This window comes from Taudactylus pleione, unplaced genomic scaffold (genome assembly GCF_031769625.1).
Source record: "Taudactylus pleione unplaced genomic scaffold, aTauple2 ptg000017l, whole genome shotgun sequence".
In the NCBI taxonomy this organism is placed as follows: domain Eukaryota; kingdom Metazoa; phylum Chordata; class Amphibia; order Anura; family Myobatrachidae; genus Taudactylus; species Taudactylus pleione.
The window spans coordinates 14,957,289-14,981,454 of NW_028284419.1; the positions used below are offsets into that span (position 1 = coordinate 14,957,289).

The 24,166-nt window shown below is 46.0% G+C and overlaps 1 long non-coding RNA gene across 1 annotated transcript in view; it reads right to left on the reverse strand.

Moving 5' to 3' along the window:
* Positions 1-1,471: 1,471 nt before the first annotated feature.
* LOC148540824 (uncharacterized) overlaps positions 1,472-24,166 on the reverse strand; it is a 57,312-nt gene continuing 34,617 nt past the window's right edge. Inside the window, exon 4 of the long non-coding RNA XR_015880186.1 lies at positions 1,472-1,610. This is a non-coding gene — a long non-coding RNA (uncharacterized LOC148540824). The remainder of the gene's footprint in view (positions 1,611-24,166) is intronic.

Consider the following 24,166-nt stretch of genomic DNA (forward strand, 5'->3'; position numbering starts at 1 on the left):
GAAATGTAGAACTATAAGACCTTATCTACTCAGTATATAAAATCCATTTATCACTTTGAAGTGCAAAAATAGATTCTTTTCACATTGAGTTTTATTCTATATATTTTTATTTGTTGTTCTTAGGTTATTTTCTTTCAATATTGAGACCCCAGGGGGGTACAAACTAACATAAAGATTGAGAAAGAGTTATTTTCGGTAATCAAATGTCTGGGGGTGAATGATAGGATCATAATAGGATTCAAATTATGGGGTTTATTTACTAAATGGTGGTGTGTTTAAATAGCTGCCATTTCGTAAATAAACCACTTTGTCTTTCATCATAATTTCCATATATTATGTATATACATACTCCAAAAAGACTGCAGTGTTGCACAATCATTCTAAACACCCTAATGGCTGATATCAACCTACACATTCCAGCAGTTAACAAAAACCCCGCTAATATAACGACACATTAGACATGAATGGCAGGAAAAAGTTCAGCTTTATTTTAAAATATAAAATTAGAGAGGTATGGTGGCAAAGAAACAACGTCCAGAACTCCATCACATTGTCTGTGCCCACAAACCAAACAAGCCTAGGTGGTGGGAGCCAACCACCTGCCCATCACCGACAACTCAAGGCCTAAATGGGGGCCCATCACCAACAACCCAAGGCATCCCAAATCCCCTCCCACTGACATAAAAAGGACCATTTGGACAAGAAGTACTGTTGACCCCAGTAGGGTAGAATCAGCCTAATCCATGTATTGGTTAATAACTACTGGCAGATGGTCACCATTATTATTCTTTCCCGTGCCCACAACATAACTCCCACAACTAAACAAGGGTTGGAGGCTGGTCATTTTTGAACAAAATAGAGACAGGACCTTACAAAACCAAGATAACAATGAAACCCCACCAATAAGTTCACCCCTAAACTAACACCCACTAAGCAATCTGCCCAGCATCACAGAAACACCCTTTAATTGATAACTGCTGGAAAGTGTATGCTGACTAGTCTTGGGGTTTAAATCTCTCCAGGCATAATTCTTCTGTGCCAAAACCTAAATAACACTGCATTGCAAACAAGAGTCAGTGCACGTAATCTTGCAATGCGGTGGTTTTACAGACGCTGATCATATTTAACCTGCAAGCCTGGAACTGAGAGGGATTCCTTGACCCTGCATCAGCTTCCCATCTCCCCAATGTTTGCCTATTGTTTTATCAACTGTCCTATGTATAGAGGGGCTTCATTTTAATTTATCTTCCAGAAAAATATAAAATAATGATCTAAACTAAACATGCATAGTGTTCTTTATAGAGGCATTGTACCATAACATTATCTTACAAAAAAAAGACAAATAGATTTACTCATTACACAGTGTGAAAAGATTTGTAAAATGTGTTTTAGTCAAATGATAGAAAAGTACATATAATGTATAATTATGTGGCTAATTGTTGATACAAATGTAAAGCATACTTGCCAATGTTTTTCAAGTCACTTCTGGGAGATTCTGTCATCGCAGCCCCATGATTGCTAAGTGATTCGGGAGGTTGGTCCACTCTTACGGGATCCTGAAAAGATCCCGCAATTTGGCAATCTTCTGGATACTCTGGGAGAGTGGGCAACTATGATGTAAAAAAACAGATACTGGTCAACAGAGAATTGAGCATTAGAATGAGCACTGCAAATCTACAAATCTACCTTTTACAAATATTTTATAAATACGCTTTTTGAGATATCTTCGGAATCACAAGTGCTGACCATATTCCTTGTTTTTGTTTGTTAAATCTACAATACAGACCACTTATGCCCATGCTGGAAATCTGTGTTGGCTAAAACATGCCCAGGTTTGGGTAACAGAAGTTGCTGGTCTGGGTTGGTTGGTAGTCTCCATTTGCATGGTGGAGGCGAAGAATTCTTGGTCCAATGTAAAAATATAGCGTCAAACACACGATAACACAATAGTGTTACATGTAATAAAGGTAGTGCCGATGTCCCCTGGCTCATGAATAATTTAAGCCATACTATAAATAACCCATATGAAGCAGAAAAACATTTAATGAAAGAGGTGGTTGTAAAACAGTTGGAGGATGGACTCATTTCTCTGCTTCCTTACAAACCTCAGTATATTTTGTGGACAGTGGGACTGATTCACTACCATATGCAACTGCGATTACACACGCATTCTGCCGATTGTTTCCTACTGCGCATGCGTACGCATCGCAGTGCACGTGCGCGAACTGGCTGCTGAGATGGGGACTGCGATCGCAGTGACTACACAGACCCATTGCAAAGTGATTTACAGAAAGTGTCATTTATGGGTGGTAACGGGGGATGGTCGACCGAACGGAGGCGTGCCAGTGCGTTCGCATGCCGTTGCAGGGGCGTACATAAAATTATCCACTGCGATGCCATACGCAGAATGAGGTCTCATAGCGTGCGTGGAAGTTAGCAATTTCTGAGTAAGGTCAGGGCTTGTGCAAGTGTGCATGAGGCTGTGATGGTACTCGCTTGTACCGATGGTTTTGCAGTCTTGCTAAATAATACGTATGTGTGCTGTTTAAAGTGGGCGTCCTTGTGCAGTGCTGTGATTGCGATCACAATGAATTAGCATACTATTGCAGTTGAACTGCATGCGTAATTGCAGTTGCATACAGGAGTGAATAGGCCCAGTGTCCATCTATTCTAGGCTCACCATTTCAAACCAAGGCTATTTGTATTGGGCATCCAGTGTGCTTTATAACTTAGGTCCACTGCACATAAAGCTTCTAGTAATTATACATCTCCTATGAACCATTTGCCCATTAAATAACCAAAAACTTAATATAAAAATCCCCTCCCCAATACTGAAATACTGAATTGAGCTGTGGGTATGGCCAGCATGTGGGGGCACGATAAAGTGTAAAAAAAAAAAAGCAGCAGGGGCAGCGTGGCACTGGGGAATGAAGGACCCATTGGAGGGATAGAATGGTAGGTGCCTACAAATTAGTGTGCGTGTGCTGCTTCAGCACTAGGAGGAAGTGGTTCTTGATCTTTCTCTATTTTATTTTTATCGGAGAAAGTTTGGTCCTCCATTTATGTTATATCGATTTGATATATACGTGCGGCTAAGGCGCATACAAACACAGAAAATATTTTTTTATTTTTGCTGAAGAGTAGTGCACTTTGTGGGTTACACCACCCTTTACTTATGGGACACAGGCTGCTCCTCTGTTGATGCACGTGCGGCTACTGCGCACACAATTCACAAACACAGAAAAAATATTTTGTTATTTGGTTTGGAGTGTACTTTGGGGGTTACAGCACCCTTTAACGGTCAAGCCAGCCGGCCCTTTACTTATGACACAGGCGCACGCTTGGCACTACTTTGTTGATGCACGTGCGGCTACTGCGCACACAATTCACAAACACAGAAAATATTTTGTTATTTGGTTTGGAGTGTACTTTGGGGGTTACAGCACCCTTTAACGGTCAAGCCAGCCGGCCCTTTACTTATGACACAGGCGCACGCTTGGCACTACTTTGTTGATGCACGTGCGGCTACTGCGCACACAATTCACAAACACAGAAAATATATATTTTTTTGGTTTGGAGTGTACTTTGGGGGTTACAGCAACCTTTAACGGTCAAGCCAGCCGGCCCTTTACTTATGACACAGGCGCACGCTTGGCACTACTTTGTTGATGCACGTGCGGCTACTGCGCACACAATTCACAAACACAGAAAATATATATTTTTTTGGTTTGGAGTGTACTTTGGGGGTTACAGCACCCTTTAACGGTCAAGCCAAACGGCCCTTTACTTATGACACAGGCGCACGCTTGGCACTACTTTGTTGATGCACGTGCGGCTACTGCGCACACAATTCACAAACACAGAAAATAATTTTTTTTTTGGTTTGGACTGGAGTGTACTTTGGGGCTTACAGCACCCTTTAACGGTCAAGCCAGCCGGCCCTTTACTTATGACACAGGTGCACGCTTGGCACTACTTTGTTGATGCACGTGCGGCTACTGCGCACACAATTCACAAACACAGAAAATATATATTTTTTGGGTTTGGAGTGTACTTTGGGGCTTACAGCACCCTTTAACGGTCAAGCCAGCCGGCCCTTTACTTATGACACAGGCGCACGCTTGGCACTACTTTGTTGATGCTCGTGCGGCTACTGCGCACACAATTCACAAACACAGAAAATATATATTTTTTTGGTTTGGAGTGTACTTTGGGGGTTACAGCACCCTTTAACGGTCAAGCCAGCCGGCCCATTACTTATGACACAGGCGCACGCTTGGCACTACTTTGTTGATGCACGTGTGGCTACTGTGCACACAATTCACAAACACAGAAAATAATTTTTTTTTTGGTTGGACTGGAGTGTACTTTGGGGGTTACAGCACCCTTTAACGGTCAAGCCAGCCGGCCCTTTACTTATGACACAGGCGCACGCTTGGCACTACTTTGTTGATGCACGTGCGGCTACTGCGCACACAATTCACAAACACAGAAAATATTTTGTTATTTGGTTTGGAGTGTACTTTGGGGGTTACAGCACCCTTTAACGGTCAAGCCAGCCGGCCCTTTACTTATGACACAGGCGCACGCTTGGCACTACTTTGTTGATGCACGTGCGGCTACTGCGCACACAATTCACAAACACAGAAAATAATTTTTTTTTCGGTTTGGACTGGAGTCTACTTTGGGGGTTTACAGCACCATTTAACGGTCAAGCCAGCTGGCCCTTTACTTATGACACAGGCGCACGCTTGGCACTACTTTGTTGATGCACGTGCGGCTACTGCGCACACAATTCACAAACACAGAAAAAATATATTTTTTTGGTTTGGAGTGTACTTTGGGGGGTACCAGCAACCTTTAACGGTCAAGCCAGCCGGCCCTTTACTTATGACACAGGCGCACGCTTGGCACTACTTTGTTGATGCACGTGCGGCTACTGCGCACACAATTCACAAACACAGAAAATAATTTTTTTTTTGGTTTGGACTGGAGTGTACTTTGGGGGTTACAGCACCCTTTAACGGTCAAGCCAGCCGGCCCTTTACTTATGACACAGGCGCACGCTTGGCACTACTTTGTTGATGCACGTGCGGCTACTGCGCACATAATTCACAAACACAGAAAATATTTTTTTTTTTGGTTTGGACTGGAGTGTACTTTGGGGGTAACAGCACCCTTTAACGGTCAAGCCAGCCGGCCCTTTACTTATGACACAGGCGCACGCTTGGCACTACTTTGTTGATGCACGTGCGGCTACTGCGCACACAATTCACAAACACAGAAAATATATATTTTTTTGGTTTGGAGTGTACTTTGGGGCTTACAGCACCCTTTAACGGTCAAGCCAGCCGGCCCTTTACTTATGACACAGGCGCACGCTTGGCACTACTTTGTTGATGCACGTGCGGCTACTGCGCACACAATTCACAAACACAGAAAATATATATTTTTTTGGTTTGGAGTGTACTTTGGGGGTTACAGCACCCTTTAACGGTCAAGCCAGCCGGCCCTTTACTTATGACACAGGCGCACGCTTGGCACTACTTTGTTGATGCACGTGCGGCTACTGCGCACACAATTCACAAACACAGAAAATATATATTTTTTTGGTTTGGAGTGTACTTTGGGGCATACAGCACCCTTTAACGGTCAAGCCAGCCGGCCCTTTACTTATGACACAGGCGCACGCTTGGCACTACTTTGTTGATGCACGTGCGGCTACTGCGCACACAATTCACAAACACAGAAAATATATATTTTTTTGGTTTGGAGTGTACTTTGGGGCTTACAGCACCCTTTAACGGTCAAGCCAGCCGGCCCTTTACTTATGACACAGGCGCACGCTTGGCACTACTTTGTTGATGCACGTGCGGCTACTGCGCACACAATTCACAAACACAGAAAATATATATTTTTTTGGTTTGGAGTGTACCTTGGGGGTTACAGCACCCTTTAACGGTCAAGCCAGCCGGCCCATTACTTATGACACAGGCGCACGCTTGGCACTACTTTGTTGATGCACGTGTGGCTACTGTGCACACAATTCACAAACACAGAAAATAATTTTTTTTTTGGTTTGGACTGGAGTGTACTTTGGGGGTTACAGCACCCTTTAACGGTCAAGCCAGCCGGCCCTTTTTTTTATGACACAGGCGCACGCTTGGCACTACTTTGTTGATGCACGTGCGGCTACTGCGCACACAATTCACAAACACAGAAAAAATATTTTGTTATTTGGTTTGGAGTGTACTTTGGGGGTTACAGCACCCTTTAACGGTCAAGCCAGCCGGCCCTTTACTTATGACACAGGCGCACGCTTGGCACTACATTGTTGATGCACGTGCGGCTACTGCGCACACAATTCACAAACACAGAAAATATTTTGTTATTTGGTTTGGAGTGTACTTTGGGGGTAACAGCACCCTTTAACGGTCAAGCCAGCCGGCCCTTTACTTATGACACAGGCGCACGCTTGGCACTACTTTGTTGATGCACGTGCGGCTACTGCGCACACAATTCACAAACACAGAAAATATATATTTTTTTGGTTTGGAGTGTACTTTGGGGCTTACAGCACCCTTTAACGGTCAAGCCAGCCGGCCTTTTACTTATGACACAGGCGCACGCTTGGCACTACTTTGTTGATGCACGTGTGGCTACTGTGCACACAATTCACAAACACAGAAAATATATATTTTTTTGGTTTGGAGTGTACTTTGGGGGTTACAGCACCCTTTAACGGTCAAGCCAGCCGGCCCTTTACTTATGACACAGGCGCACGCTTGGCACTACTTTATTGATGCACGTGTGGCTACTGTGCACACAATTCACAAACACAGAAAATAATTTTTTTTTTGGTTTGGACTGGAGTGTACTTTGGGGCTTACAGCACCCTTTAACGGTCAAGCCAGCCGGCCCTTTACTTATGACACAGGCGCACGCTTGGCACTACTTTGTTGATGCACGTGCGGCTACTGCGCACACAATTCACAAACACAGAAAATATATATTTTTTTGGTTTGGAGTGTACTTTGGGGGTTACAGCACCCTTTAACGGTCAAGCCAGCCGGCCCTTTACTTATGACACAGGCGCACGCTTGGCACTACTTTGTTGATGCACGTGCGGCTACTGCACACACAATTCACAAACACAGAAATATATATTTTTTTGGTTTGGAGTGTACTTTGGGGGTTACAGCACCCTTTAACGGTCAAGCCAGCCGGCCCTTTACTTATGACACAGGCGCACGCTTGGCACTACTTTGTTGATGCACGTGCGGCTACTGTGCACACAATTCACAAACACAGAAAATTATTATATTTTTGGTTTGGACTGGAGTGTACTTTGGGGCTTACAGCACCCTTTAACGGTCAAGCCAGCCGGCCCTTTACTTATGACACAGGCGCACGCTTGGCACTACTTTGTTGATGCACGTGCGGCTACTGCGCACACAATTCACAAACAGAAAATATATATTTTTTTAGTTTGGAGTGTACATTGGGTGTTACAGCACCCTTTAACGGTCAAGCCAGCCGGCCCTTTACTTATGACACAGGCGCACGCTTGGCACTACTTTGTTGATGCACGTGTGGCTACTGTGCACACAATTCACAAACACAGAAAATAATTTTTTTTTTGGTTTGGACTGGAGTGTACTTTGGGGATTACAGCACCCTTTAACGGTCAAGCCAGCCGGCCCTTTACTTATGACACAGGCGCACGCTTGGCACTACTTTGTTGATGCACGTGCGGCTACTGCGCACACAATTCACAAACACAGAAAATAATTTTTTTTTCGGTTTGGACTGGAGTGTACTTTGGGGGTTTACAGCACCCTTTAACGGTCAAGCCAGCTGGCCCTTTACTTATGACACAGGCGCACGCTTGGCACTACTTTGTTGATGCACGTGCGGCTACTGCGCACACAATTCACAAACACAGAAAATATTTTTTTTTGGTTTGGACTGGAGTGTACTTTGGGGGTTACAGCACCCTTTAACGGTCAAGCCAGCCGGCCTTTTACTTATGACACAGGCGCACGCTTGGCACTACTTTGTTGATGCAAGTGCGGCTACTGCGCACACAATTCACAAACACAGAAAATAATTTTTTTTTTGGTTTGGACTGGAGTGTACTTTGGGGGTTACAGCACCCTTTAACGGTCAAGCCAGCCGGCCCTTTACTTATGACACAGGCGCACGCTTGGCACTACTTTGTTGATGCACGTGCGGCTACTGCGCACACAATTCACAAACACAGAAAATAATTTTTTTTTTGGTTTGGACTGGAGTGTACTTTGGGGGTTACAGCACCCTTTAACGGTCAAGCCAGCCGGCCCTTTACTTATGACACAGGCGCACGCTTGGCACTACTTTGTTGATGCACGTGCGGCTACTGCGCCCATAATTCACAAACACAGAAATTTTTTTTTTTTTTGGTTAGGACTGGAGTGTACTTTGGGGGTAACAGCACCCTTTAACGGTCAAGCCAGCCGGCCCTTTACTTATGACACAGGCGCACGCTTGGCACTACTTTGTTGATGCACGTGCGGCTACTGCGCACACAATTCACAAACACAGAAAATATATATTTTTTTGGTTTGGAGTGTACTTTGGGGGTTACAGCCTCCTTTAACGGTCAAGCCAGCCGGCCCTTTACTTATGACACAGGCGCACGCTTGGCACTACTTTGTTGATGCACGTGCGGCTACTGCGCACACAATTCACAAACACAGAAATTATATATTATTTTGGTTTGGAGTGTACTTTGGGGGTTACAGCACCCTTTAACGGTCAAGCCAGCCGGCCCTTTACTTATGACACAGGCGCACGCTTGGCACTACTTTGTTGATGCACGTGCGGCTACTGCGCACATAATTCACAAACACAGAAAATATATATTTTTTTGGTTTGGACTGGAGTGTACTTTGGGGGCTACAGCACACTTTAATGGTCAAGCCAGCCGGCCCTTTACTTATGACACAGGCGCACGCTTGGCACTACTTTGTTGATGCACGTGCGGCTACTGCGCACACAATTCACAAACACAGAAAATATATATTTTTTTGGTTTGGAGTGTACTTTGGGGGTTACAGCACCCTTTAACGGTCAAGCCAGCCGGCCCTTTACTTATGACACAGGCGCACGCTTGGCACTACTTTGTTGATGCACGTGCGGCTACTGTGCACACAATTCACAAACACAGAAAATTATTATATTTTTGGTTTGGACTGGAGTGTACTTTGGGGGTTACAGCACCGTTTAACGGTCAAGCCAGCCGGCCCTTTACTTATGACACAGGCGCACGCTTGGCACTACTTTGTTGATGCACGTGCGGCTACTGCGCACACAATTCACAAACACAGAAAATAATTTTTTTTTTGGTTTGGACTGGAGTGTACTTTGGGGGTTACAGCACCATTTAACGGTCAAGCCAGCCGGCCCTTTACTTATGACACAGGCGCACGCTTGGCACTACTTTGTTGATGCACTTGCGGCTACTGCGCACACAATTCACAAACACAGAAAATAATTTTTTTTTCGGTTTGGACTGGAGTGTACTTTGGGGGTTTACAGCACCCTTTAACGGTCAAGCCAGCTGGCCCTTTACTTATGACACAGGCGCACGCTTGGCACTACTTTGTTGATGCACGTGCGGCTACTGGGCACACAATTCACAAACACAGAAAATATTTTTTTTTTGGTTTGGACTGGAGTGTACTTTGGGGGTTACAGCACCCTTTAACGGTCAAGCCAGCCGGCCCTTTACTTATGACACAGGCGCACGCTTGGCACTACTTTGTTGATGCACGTGCGGCTACTGCGCACACAATTCACAAACACAGAAAATATATATTTTTTTCATTGGAGTGTACTTTGGGGGTTACAGCAACCTTTAACGGTCAAGCCAGCCGGCCCTTTACTTATGACACAGGCGCACGCTTGGCACTACTTTGTTGATGCACGTGCGGCTACTGCGCACACAATTCACAAACACAGAAAATAATTTTTTTTTTGGTTTGGACTGGAGTGTACTTTGGGGGTTACAGCACCCTTTAACGGTCAAGCCAGCCGGCCCTTTACTTATGACACAGGCGCACGCTTGGCACTACTTTGTTGATGCACGTGCGGCTACTGCGCACACAATTCACAAACACAGAAAATATATATTTTTTTGGTTTGGAGTGTACCTTGGGGGTTACAGCACCCTTTAACGGTCAAGCCAGCCGGCCCATTACTTATGACACAGGCGCACGCTTGGCACTACTTTGTTGATGCACGTGTGGCTACTGTGCACACAATTCACAAACACAGAAAATAATTTTTTTTTTGGTTTGGACTGGAGTGTACTTTGGGGGTTACAGCACCCTTTAACGGTCAAGCCAGCCGGCCCTTTTTTTTATGACACAGGCGCACGCTTGGCACTACTTTGTTGATGCACGTGCGGCTACTGCGCACACAATTCACAAACACAGAAAAAATATTTTGTTATTTGGTTTGGAGTGTACTTTGGGGGTTACAGCACCCTTTAACGGTCAAGCCAGCCGGCCCTTTACTTATGACACAGGCGCACGCTTGGCACTACATTGTTGATGCACGTGCGGCTACTGCGCACACAATTCACAAACACAGAAAATATTTTGTTATTTGGTTTGGAGTGTACTTTGGGGGTAACAGCACCCTTTAACGGTCAAGCCAGCCGGCCCTTTACTTATGACACAGGCGCACGCTTGGCACTACTTTGTTGATGCACGTGCGGCTACTGCGCACACAATTCACAAACACAGAAAATATATATTTTTTTGGTTTGGAGTGTACTTTGGGGCTTACAGCACCCTTTAACGGTCAAGCCAGCCGGCCTTTTACTTATGACACAGGCGCACGCTTGGCACTACTTTGTTGATGCACGTGTGGCTACTGTGCACACAATTCACAAACACAGAAAATATATATTTTTTTGGTTTGGAGTGTACTTTGGGGGTTACAGCACCCTTTAACGGTCAAGCCAGCCGGCCCTTTACTTATGACACAGGCGCACGCTTGGCACTACTTTATTGATGCACGTGTGGCTACTGTGCACACAATTCACAAACACAGAAAATAATTTTTTTTTTGGTTTGGACTGGAGTGTACTTTGGGGCTTACAGCACCCTTTAACGGTCAAGCCAGCCGGCCCTTTACTTATGACACAGGCGCACGCTTGGCACTACTTTGTTGATGCACGTGCGGCTACTGCGCACACAATTCACAAACACAGAAAATATATATTTTTTTGGTTTGGAGTGTACTTTGGGGGTTACAGCACCCTTTAACGGTCAAGCCAGCCGGCCCTTTACTTATGACACAGGCGCACGCTTGGCACTACTTTGTTGATGCACGTGCGGCTACTGCACACACAATTCACAAACACAGAAATATATATTTTTTTGGTTTGGAGTGTACTTTGGGGGTTACAGCACCCTTTAACGGTCAAGCCAGCCGGCCCTTTACTTATGACACAGGCGCACGCTTGGCACTACTTTGTTGATGCACGTGCGGCTACTGTGCACACAATTCACAAACACAGAAAATTATTATATTTTTGGTTTGGACTGGAGTGTACTTTGGGGCTTACAGCACCCTTTAACGGTCAAGCCAGCCGGCCCTTTACTTATGACACAGGCGCACGCTTGGCACTACTTTGTTGATGCACGTGCGGCTACTGCGCACACAATTCACAAACAGAAAATATATATTTTTTTAGTTTGGAGTGTACATTGGGTGTTACAGCACCCTTTAACGGTCAAGCCAGCCGGCCCTTTACTTATGACACAGGCGCACGCTTGGCACTACTTTGTTGATGCACGTGTGGCTACTGTGCACACAATTCACAAACACAGAAAATAATTTTTTTTTTGGTTTGGACTGGAGTGTACTTTGGGGATTACAGCACCCTTTAACGGTCAAGCCAGCCGGCCCTTTACTTATGACACAGGCGCACGCTTGGCACTACTTTGTTGATGCACGTGCGGCTACTGCGCACACAATTCACAAACACAGAAAATAATTTTTTTTTCGGTTTGGACTGGAGTGTACTTTGGGGGTTTACAGCACCCTTTAACGGTCAAGCCAGCTGGCCCTTTACTTATGACACAGGCGCACGCTTGGCACTACTTTGTTGATGCACGTGCGGCTACTGCGCACACAATTCACAAACACAGAAAATATTTTTTTTTGGTTTGGACTGGAGTGTACTTTGGGGGTTACAGCACCCTTTAACGGTCAAGCCAGCCGGCCTTTTACTTATGACACAGGCGCACGCTTGGCACTACTTTGTTGATGCAAGTGCGGCTACTGCGCACACAATTCACAAACACAGAAAATAATTTTTTTTTTGGTTTGGACTGGAGTGTACTTTGGGGGTTACAGCACCCTTTAACGGTCAAGCCAGCCGGCCCTTTACTTATGACACAGGCGCACGCTTGGCACTACTTTGTTGATGCACGTGCGGCTACTGCGCACACAATTCACAAACACAGAAAATAATTTTTTTTTTGGTTTGGACTGGAGTGTACTTTGGGGGTTACAGCACCCTTTAACGGTCAAGCCAGCCGGCCCTTTACTTATGACACAGGCGCACGCTTGGCACTACTTTGTTGATGCACGTGCGGCTACTGCGCCCATAATTCACAAACACAGAAATTTTTTTTTTTTTTGGTTAGGACTGGAGTGTACTTTGGGGGTTACAGCACCCTTTAACGGTCAAGCCAGCCGGCCCTTTACTTATGACACAGGCGCACGCTTGGCACTACTTTGTTGATGCACGTGCGGCTACTGCGCACACAATTCACAAACACAGAAAATATATATTTTTTTGGTTTGGAGTGTACTTTGGGGGTTACAGCCTCCTTTAACGGTCAAGCCAGCCGGCCCTTTACTTATGACACAGGCGCACGCTTGGCACTACTTTGTTGATGCACGTGCGGCTACTGCGCACACAATTCACAAACACAGAAATTATATATTATTTTGGTTTGGAGTGTACTTTGGGGGTTACAGCACCCTTTAACGGTCAAGCCAGCCGGCCCTTTACTTATGACACAGGCGCACGCTTGGCACTACTTTGTTGATGCACGTGCGGCTACTGCGCACATAATTCACAAACACAGAAAATATATATTTTTTTGGTTTGGACTGGAGTGTACTTTGGGGGCTACAGCACACTTTAATGGTCAAGCCAGCCGGCCCTTTACTTATGACACAGGCGCACGCTTGGCACTACTTTGTTGATGCACGTGCGGCTACTGCGCACACAATTCACAAACACAGAAAATATATATTTTTTTGATTTGGAGTGTACTTTGGGGGTTACAGCACCCTTTAACGGTCAAGCCAGCCGGCCCTTTACTTATGACACAGGCGCACGCTTGGCACTACTTTGTTGATGCACGTGCGGCTACTGTGCACACAATTCACAAACACAGAAAATTATTATATTTTTGGTTTGGACTGGAGTGTACTTTGGGGGTTACAGCACCGTTTAACGGTCAAGCCAGCCGGCCCTTTACTTATGACACAGGCGCACGCTTGGCACTACTTTGTTGATGCACGTGCGGCTACTGCGCACACAATTCACAAACACAGAAAATAATTTTTTTTTTGGTTTGGACTGGAGTGTACTTTGGGGGTTACAGCACCATTTAACGGTCAAGCCAGCCGGCCCTTTACTTATGACACAGGCGCACGCTTGGCACTACTTTGTTGATGCACTTGCGGCTACTGCGCACACAATTCACAAACACAGAAAATAATTTTTTTTTCGGTTTGGACTGGAGTGTACTTTGGGGGTTTACAGCACCCTTTAACGGTCAAGCCAGCTGGCCCTTTACTTATGACACAGGCGCACGCTTGGCACTACTTTGTTGATGCACGTGCGGCTACTGGGCACACAATTCACAAACACAGAAAATATTTTTTTTTTGGTTTGGACTGGAGTGTACTTTGGGGGTTACAGCACCCTTTAACGGTCAAGCCAGCCGGCCCTTTACTTATGACACAGGCGCACGCTTGGCACTACTTTGTTGATGCACGTGCGGCTACTGCGCACACAATTCACAAACACAGAAAATATATATTTTTTTCATTGGAGTGTACTTTGGGGGTTACAGCAACCTTTAACGGTCAAGCCAGCCGGCCCTTTACTTATGACACAGGCGCACGCTTGGCACTACTTTGTTGATGCACGTGCGGCTACTGCGCACACAATTCACAAACACAGAAAATAATTTTTTTTTTGGTTTGGACTGGAGTGTACTTTGGGGGTTACAGCACCCTTTAACGGTCAAGCCAGCCGGCCCTTTACTTATGACACAGGCGCACGCTTGGCACTACTTTGTTGATGCACGTGCGGCTACTGCGCACACAATTCACAAACACAGAAAATATATATTTTTTTGGTTTGGAGTGTACTTTGGGGGTTACAGCACCCTTTAACAGTCAAGCCAGCTGGCCCTTTACTTATGACACAGGCGCACGCTTGGCACTACTTTGTTGATGCACGTGCTGCTACTGCGCACACACTTCACAAACACAGAAAATAATTCTTTTTTTTGGTTTGGACTGGAGTGTACTTTGGGGGTTACAGCACCCTTTAATGGTCAAGCCAGCCGGCCCTTTACTTATGACACAGGCGCACGCTTGCCACTACTTTGTTGATGCACGTGCGGCTACTGCGCACATAATTCACAAACACAGAAAATATTTTTTTTTTTGGTTTGGACTGGAGTGTACTTTGGGGGTAACAGCACCCTTTAACGGTCAAGCCAGCCGGCCCTTTACTTATGACACAGGCGCACGCTTGGCACTACTTTGTTGATGCACGTGCGGCTACTGCGCACACAATTCACAAACACAGAAAATATATATTTTTTTGGTTTGGAGTGTACTTTGGGGGTTACAGCACCCTTTAACGGTCAAGCCAGCTGGCCCTTTACTTATGACACAGGCGCACGCTTGGCACTACTTTGTTGATGCACGTGCGGCTACTGCGCACACAATTCACAAACACAGAAAATATATATTTTTTTGGTTTGGAGTGTACTTTGGGGGTTACAGCACCCTTTAACGGTCAAGCCAGCCGGCCCTTTACTTATGACACAGGCGCACGCTTGGCACTACTTTGTTGATGCACGTGCGGCTACTGTGCACACAATTAACAAACACAGAAAATTATTATTTTTTTGGTTTGGACTGGAATGTACTTTGGGGGTTGCAGCACCCTTTAACGGTCAAGCCAGCCGGCCCTTTACTTATGACACAGGCGCACGCTTGGCACTACTTTGTTGATGCACGTGCGGCTACTGCGCACACAATTCACAAACACAGAAAATTATTTTTTTTTGGTTTGGACTGGAGTGTACTTTGGGGCTTACAGCACCCTTTAACGGTCAAGCCAGATGGCCCATTACTTATGACACAGGCGCACGCTTGGCACTACTTTGTTGATGCACGTGCGGCTACTGCGCACACAATTCACAAACACAGAAAATATATATTTTTTTGGTTTGGAGTGTACTTTGGGGCTTACAGCACCCTTTAACGGTCAAGCCAGCCGGCCCTTTACTTATGACACAGGCGCACGCTTGGCACTACTTTGTTGATGCACGTGCGGCTACTGCGCACACAATTCACAAACACAGAAAATATATATTTTTTTGGTTTGGAGTGTACTATGGGGGTTACAGCACCCTTTAACGGTCAAGCCAGCCGGCCCTTTACTTATGACACAGGCGCACGCTTGGCACTACTTTGTTGATGCACGTGCGGCTACTGCGCACACAATTCACAAACACAGAAATTATTTTGTTATTTGGTTTGGAGTGTTCTTTGGGGCTTACAGCACACTTTAACGGTCAAGCCAGCCGGCCCTTTACTTATGACACAGGCGCACGCTTGGCACTACTTTGTTGATGCACGTGCGGCTACTGCGCACACAATTCACAAACACAGAAAATAATTTTTTTTTTGGTTTGGACTGGAGTGTACTTTGGGGGTTACAGCACCCTTTAACGGTCAAGCCAGCCGGCCCTTTACTTATGACACAGGCGCACGCTTGGCACTACTTTGTTGATGCACGTGCGGCTACTGCGCACACAATTCACAAACACAGAAAATAATTTTTTTTTTGGTTTGGACTGGAGTGTACTTTGGGGGTTACAGCACCCTTTAACGGTCAAGCCAGCCGGCCCCTTACTTATGACACAGGCGCACGCTTGGCACTACTTTGTTGATGCACGTGCGGCTACTGCGCACATAATTCACAAACACAGAAAAAAATTTTTTTTTTGGTTTGGACTGGAGTGTACTTTTGGGGTAACAGCACCCTTTAACGGTCAAGCCAGCCGGCCCTTTACTTATGACACAGGCGCACGCTTGGCACTACTTTGTTGATGCACGTGCGGCTACTGCGCACACAATTCACAAACACAGAAAATATATATTTTTTTGGTTTGGAGTGTACTTTGGGGGTTACAGCCCCCTTTAACGGTCAAGCCAGCCGGCCCTTTACTTATGACACAGGCGCACGCTTGGCACTACTTTGTTGATGCACGTGCGGCTACTGCGCACACAATTCACAAACACAGAAATTATATATTATTTTGGTTTGGAGTGTACTTTGGGGGTTACAGCACCCTTTAACGGTCAAGCCAGCCGGCCCTTTACTTATGACACAGGCGCACGCTTGGCACTACTTTGTTGATGCACGTGCGGCTACTGCGCACATAATTCACAAACACAGAAAATATATATTTTTTTGGTTTGGACTGGAGTGTACTTTGGGGGCTACAGCACCCTTTAATGGTCAAGCCAGCCGGCCCTTTACTTATGACACAGGCGCACGCTTGGCACTACTTTGTTGATGCACGTGCGGCTACTGCGCACACAATTCACAAACACAGAAAATATATATTTTTTTGGTTTGGAGTGTACTTTGGGGGTTACAGCACCCTTTAACGGTCAAGCCAGCCGGCCCTTTACTTATGACACAGGCGCACGCTTGGCACTACTTTGTTGATGCACGTGCGGCTACTGTGCACACAATTCACAAACACAGAAAATTATTATATTTTTGGTTTGGACTGGAGTGTACTTTGGGGGTTACAGCACCGTTTAACGGTCAAGCCAGCCGGCCCTTTACTTATGACACAGGCGCACGCTTGGCACTACTTTGTTGATGCACGTGCGGCTACTGCGCACACAATTCACAAACACAGAAAATAATTTTTTTTTTGGTTTGGACTGGAGTGTACTTTGGGGGTTACAGCACCATTTAACGGTCAAGCCAGCCGGCCCTTTACTTATGACACAGGCGCACGCTTGGCACTACTTTGTTGATGCACGTGCGGCTACTGCGCACACAATTCACAAACACAGAAAATATATATTTTTTTGGTTTGGAGTGTACTTTGGGGGTTACAGCACCCTTTAACGGTCAAGCCAGCTGGCCCTTTACTTATGACACAGGCGCACGCTTGGCACTACTTTGTTGATGCACGTGCGGCTACTGGGCACACAATTCACAAACACAGAAAATATTTTTTTTTTGGTTTGGACTGGAGTGTACTTTGGGGGTTACAGCACCCTTTAACGGTCAAGCCAGCCGGCCCTTTACTTATGACACAGGCGCACGCTTGGCACTACTTTGTTGATGCACGTGCGGCTACTGCGCACACAATTCACAAACACAGAAAATATATATTTTTTTTGATTGGAGTGTACTTTGGGGGTTACAGCAACCTTTAACGGTCAAGCCAGCCGGCCCTTTACTTATGACACAGGCGCACGCTTGGCACTACTTTGTTGATGCACGTGCGGCTACTGCGCACACAATTCACAAACACAGAAAATTATTTTTTTTTTGGTTTGGACTGGAGTGTACTTTGGGGGTTACAGCCCCCTTTAATGGTCAAGCCAGCCGGCCCTTTACTTATGACATAGGCGCACGCTTGGCACTACTTTGTTGATGCACGTGCGGCTACTGCGCACACAATTCACAAACACAGAAAATATATATTATTTTGGTTTGGAGTGTACTTTGGGGGTTACAGCACCCTTTAACGGTCAAGCCAGCCGGCCCTTTACTTATGACACAGGCGCACGCTTGGCACTACTTTGTTGATGCACGTGCGGCTACTGCGCACACAATTCACAAACACAGAAAATAATTTTTTTTTTGGTTTGGACTGGAGTGTACTTTGGGGGTTACAGCACCCTTTAACGGTCAAGCCAGCCGGCCCTTTACTTATGACACAGGCGCACGCTTGGCACTACTTTGTTGATGCACGTGCGGCTACTGCGCACACAATTCACAAACACAGAAAATATATATTTTTTTGGTTTGGAGTGTACTTTGGGGGTTACAGCACCCTTTAACAGTCAAGCCAGCCGGCCCTTTACTTATGACACAGGCGCACGCTTGGCACTACTTTGTTGATGCACGTGCTGCTACTGCGCACACACTTCACAAACACAGAAAATAATTCTTTTTTTTGGTTTGGACTGGAGTGTACTTTGGGGGTAACAGCACCCTTTAACGGTCAAGCCAGCCGGCCCTTTACTTATGACACAGGCGCACGCTTGGCACTACTTTGTTGATGCACGTGCGGCTACTGCGCACACAATTCACAAACACAGAAAATATATATTTTTTGGGTTTGGAGTGTACTTTGGGGGTTACAGCACCCTTTAACGGTCAAGCCAGCCGGCCCTTTACTTATGACACAGGCGCACGCTTGGCACTACTTTGTTGATGCACGTGCGGCTACTGCGCACACAATTCACAAACACAGAAAATATATATTTTTTTGGTTTGGAGTGTACTTTGGGGGTTACAGCACCCTTTAACGGTCAAGCCAGCCGGCCCTTTACTTATGACACAGGCGCACGCTTGGCACTACTTTGTTGATGCACGTGCGGCTACTGTGCACACAATTCACAAACACAGAAAATATATTTTTTTTGGTTTGGACTGGAGTGTACTTTGGGGGTTGCAGCACCCTTTAACGGTCAAGCCAGCCGGCCCTTTACTTATGACACAGGCGCACGCTTGGCACTACTTTGTTGATGCACGTGCGGCTACTGCGCACACAATTCACAAACACAGAAAATATTTTTTTTTTTGGTTTGGACTGGAGTGTACTTTGGGGGTTACAGCACCCTTTAACGATCAAGCCAGCCGGCCCTTTACTTATGACACAGGCGTACGCTTGGCACTACTTTGTTGATGCACGTGCGGCTACTGCGCACATAATTCACAAACACAGAAAATATTTTTTTTTTTGGTTTGGACTGGAGTGTACTTTGGGGGTAACAGCACCCTTTAACGGTAAAGCCAGCCGGCCCTTTACTTATGACACAGGCGCACGCTTGGCACTACTTTGTTGATGCACGTGCGGCTACTGCGCACACAATTCACAAACACAGAAAATATATATTTTTTTGGTTTGGAGTGTACTTTGGGGGTTACAGCACCCTTTAACGGTCAAGCCAGCCGGCCCTTTACTTATGACACAGGCGCACGCTTGGCACTACTTTGTTGATGCACGTGCGGCTACTGTGCACACAAATCACAAACACAGAAAAAATATTTTGTTATTTGGTTTGGAGTGTACTTTGGGGGTTACAGCACCCTTTAACGGTCAAGCCAGCCGGCCCTTTACTTATGACACAGGCGCACGCTTGGCACTACTTTGTTGATGCACGTGCGGCTACTGCGCACACAATTCACAAACACAGAAAATAATTTTTTTTTTGGTTTGGACTGGAGTGTACTTTGGGGGTTACAGCACCCTTTAACGGTCAAGCCAGCCGGCCCTTTACTTATGACACAGGCACACGCTTGGCACTACTTTGTTGATGCACGTGCGGCTACTGCGCACATAATTCACAAACACAGAAAATATATATTTTTTTGGTTTGGACTGGAGTGTACTTTGGGGGTTACAGCACCCTTTAACGGTCAAGCCAGCCGGCCCTTTACTTATGACACAGGCGCACGCTTGGCACTACTTTGTTGATGCACGTGCGGCTACTGCGCACACAATTCACAAACACAGAAAATATATATTTTTTTGGTTTGGACTGGAGTGTACTTTGGGGCTTACAGCACCCTTTAACGGTCAAGCCAGCCGGCCCTTTACTTATGACACAGGCGCACGCATGGCACTACTTTGTTGATGCACGTGCGGCTACTGCGCACATAATTCACAAACACAGAAAATATTTTTTTTTTTGGTTTGGACTGGAGTGTACTTTGGGGGTTACAGCACCCTTTAACGGTCAAGCCAGCCGGCCCTTTACTTATGACACAGGCGCACGCTTGGCACTACTTTGTTGATGCACGTGCGGCTACTGCGCACATAATTCACAAACACAGAAAATATTTTTTTTTTTGGTTTGGACTGGAGTGTACTTTGGGGGTAACAGCACCCTTTAACGGTCAAGCCAGCCGGCCCTTTACTTATGACACAGGCGCACGCTTGGCACTACTTTGTTGATGCACGTGCGGCTACTGCGCACACAATTCACAAACACAGAAAATATATATTTTTTTGGTTTGGACTGGAGTGTACTTTGGGGCTTACAGCACCCTTTAACGGTCAAGCCAGCCGGCCCTTTACTTATGACACAGGCGCACGCTTGGCACTACTTTGTTGATGCACGTGCGGCTACTGCGCACACAATTCACAAACACAGAAAATATATATTTTTTTGGTTTGGAGTGTACTTTGGGGCATACAGCACCCTTTAACGGTCAAGCCAGCCGGCCCTTTACTTATGACACAGGCGCACGCTTGGCACTACTTTGTTGATGCACGTGCGGCTACTGCGCACACAATTCACAAACACAGAAAATATATATTTTTTTGGTTTGGAGTGTACTTTGGGGGTTACAGCACCCTTTAACGGTCAAGCCAGCCGGCCCTTTACTTATGACACAGGCGCACGCTTGGCACTACTTTGTTGATGCACGTGTGGCTACTGTGCACGCAATTCACAAACACAGAAAATAATTTTTTTTTTGGTTTGGACTGGAGTGTACTTTGGGGGTTACAGCACCCTTTAACGGTCAAGCCAGCCGGCCCTTTACTTATGACACAGGCGCACGCTTGGCACTACTTTGTTGATGCACGTGCTGCTACTGCGCACACAATTCAAAAACACAGAAAAAATATTTGTTATTTGGTTTGGAGTGTACTTTGGGGGTTACAGCACCCTTTAATGGTCAAGCCAGCCGGCCCTTTACTTATGATACAGGCGCACGCTTGGCACTACTTTGTTGATGCACGTGCGGCTACTGCGCACACAATTCACAAACACAGAATATATTTTGTTATTTGGTTTGGAGTGTACTTTGGGGGTTACAGCACCCTTTAACGGTCAAGCCAGCCGGCCCTTTACTTATGACACAGGCGCACGCTTGGCACTACTTTGTTGATGCACGTGCGGCTACTGCGCACACAATTCACAAACACAGAAAATTATTTTTTTGGGGTTTGGACTGGAGTGTACTTTGGGGGTTACAGCACCCTTTAACGGTCAAGCCAGCCGGCCCTTTACTTATGACACAGGCGCACGCTTGGCACTACTTTGTTGATGCACGTGCGGCTACTGCGCACATAATTCACAAACACAGAAAATATATATTTTTTTGGTTTGGACTGGAGTGTACTTTGGGGGTAACAGCACCCTTTAACGGTCAAGCCAGCCGGCCCTTTACTTATGACACAGGCGCACGCTTGGCACTACTTTGTTGATGCACGTGCGGATACTGCGCACACAATTCACAAACACAGAAAATATATATTTTTTTGGTTTGGAGTGTACTTTGGGGCTTACAGCACCCTTTAACAGTCAAGCCAGCCGGCCCTTTACTTATGACACAGGCGCACGCTTGGCACTACTTTGTTGATGCACGTGCGGCTACTGCGCACACAATTCACAAACACAGAAAATATATATTATTTTGGTTTGGAGTGTACTTTGGGGGTTACAGCACCCTTTAACGGTCAAGCCAGCCGGCCCTTTACTTATGACACAGGCGCACGCTTGGCACTACTTTGTTGATGCACGTGCGGCTACTGTGCACACAATTCACAAACACAGAAAATTATAATTTTTTTGGTTTGGACTGGAGTGTACTTTGGGGCTTACAGCACCCTTTAACGGTCAAGCCAGCCGGCCCTTTACTTATGACACAGGCGCACGCTTGGCACTACTTTGTTGATGCACGTGTGGCTACTGTGCACACAATTCACAAACATAGAACATAATTTTTTTTGGGTTTGGACTGGAGTGTACTTTGGGGGTTACAGCACCCTTTAACGGTGAAGCCAGCCGGCCCTTTACTTATGACACAGGCGCACGCTTGGCACTACTTTGTTGATGCACGTGCGGATACTGCGCACACAATGCACAAACACAGAAAATATATATTATTTTGGTTTGGAGTGTACTTTGGGGGTTACAGCACCCTTTAACAGTCAAGCCAGCCGGCCCTTTACTTATGACACAGGCGCACGCTTGGCACTACTTTGTTGATGCACGTGCGGCTACTGCGCACACAATTCACAAACACAGAAAATATATATTATTTTGGTTTGGAGTGTACTTTGGGGGTTACAGCACCCTTTAACGGTCAAGCCAGCCGGCCCTTTACTTATGACACAGGCGCACGCTTCGCACTACTTTGTTGATGCACGTGCGGCTACTGCGCACACAATTCACAAACACAGAAAATAATTATTTTTTTGGTTTGGAGTGTACTTTGGGGGTAACAGCACCCTTTAACAGTCAAGCCAGCTGGCCCTTTACTTATGACACAGGCGCACGCTTGGCACTACTTTGTTGATGCACGTGCGGCTACTGCGCACACAATTCACAAACACAGAAAATATATATTTTTTGGGTTTGGAGTGTACTTTGGGGGTTACAGCACCCTTTAACGGTCAAGCCAGCCGGCCCTTTACTTATGACACAGGCGCACGCTTGGCACTACTTTGTTGATGCACGTGCGGCTACTGCGCACACAATTCACAAATACAGAAAATATATATTTTTTTGGTTTGGAGTGTACTTTGGGGGTTACAGCACCCTTTAACGGTCAAGCCAGCCGGCCCTTTACTTATGACACAGGCGCACGCTTGGCACTACTTTGTTGATGCACGTGCGGCTACTGTGCACACAATTCACAAACACAGAAAATATATTTTTTTAGGTTTGGACTGGAGTGTACTTTGGGGGTTGCAGCACCCTTTAACGGTCAAGCCAGCCGGCCCTTTACTTATGACACAGGCGCACGCTTGGCACTACTTTGTTGATGCACGTGCGGCTACTGCGCACACAATTCACAAACACAGAAAATATTTTTTTTTTTGGTTTGGACTGGAGTGTACTTTGGGGGTTACAGCACCCTTTAACGATCAAGCCAGCCGGCCCTTTACTTATGACACAGGCGTACGCTTGGCACTACTTTGTTGATGCACGTGCGGCTACTGCGCACATAATTCACAAACACAGAAAATATTTTTTTTTTTTGTTTGGACTGGAGTGTACTTTGGGGGTAACAGCACCCTTTAACGGTCAAGCCAGCCGGCCCTTTACTTATGACACAGGCGCACGCTTGGCACTACTTTGTTGATGCACGTGCGGCTACTGCGCACACAATTCACAAACACAGAAAATAATTTTTTTTTTGGTTTGGACTGGAGTGTACTTTGGGGCTTACAGCACCCTTTAATGGTCAAGCCAGCCGGCCCTTTACTTATGACACAGGCGCACGCTTGGCACTACTTTGTTGATGCACGTGCGGATACTGCGCACACAATTCACAAACACAGAAAATATATATTTTTTTGGTTTGGAGTGTTCTTTGGGGCTTACAGCACCCTTTAACGGTAAAGCCAGCCGGCCCTTTACTTATGACACAGGCGCACGCTTGGCACTACTTTGTTGATGCACGTGCGGCTACTGCGCACACAATTCACAAACACAGAAAATATATATTTTTTTGGTTTGGAGTGTACTTTGGGGGTTACAGCACCCTTTAACGGTCAAGCCAGCCGGCCCTTTACTTATGACACAGGCACACGCTTGGCACTACTTTGTTGATGCACGTGTGGCTACT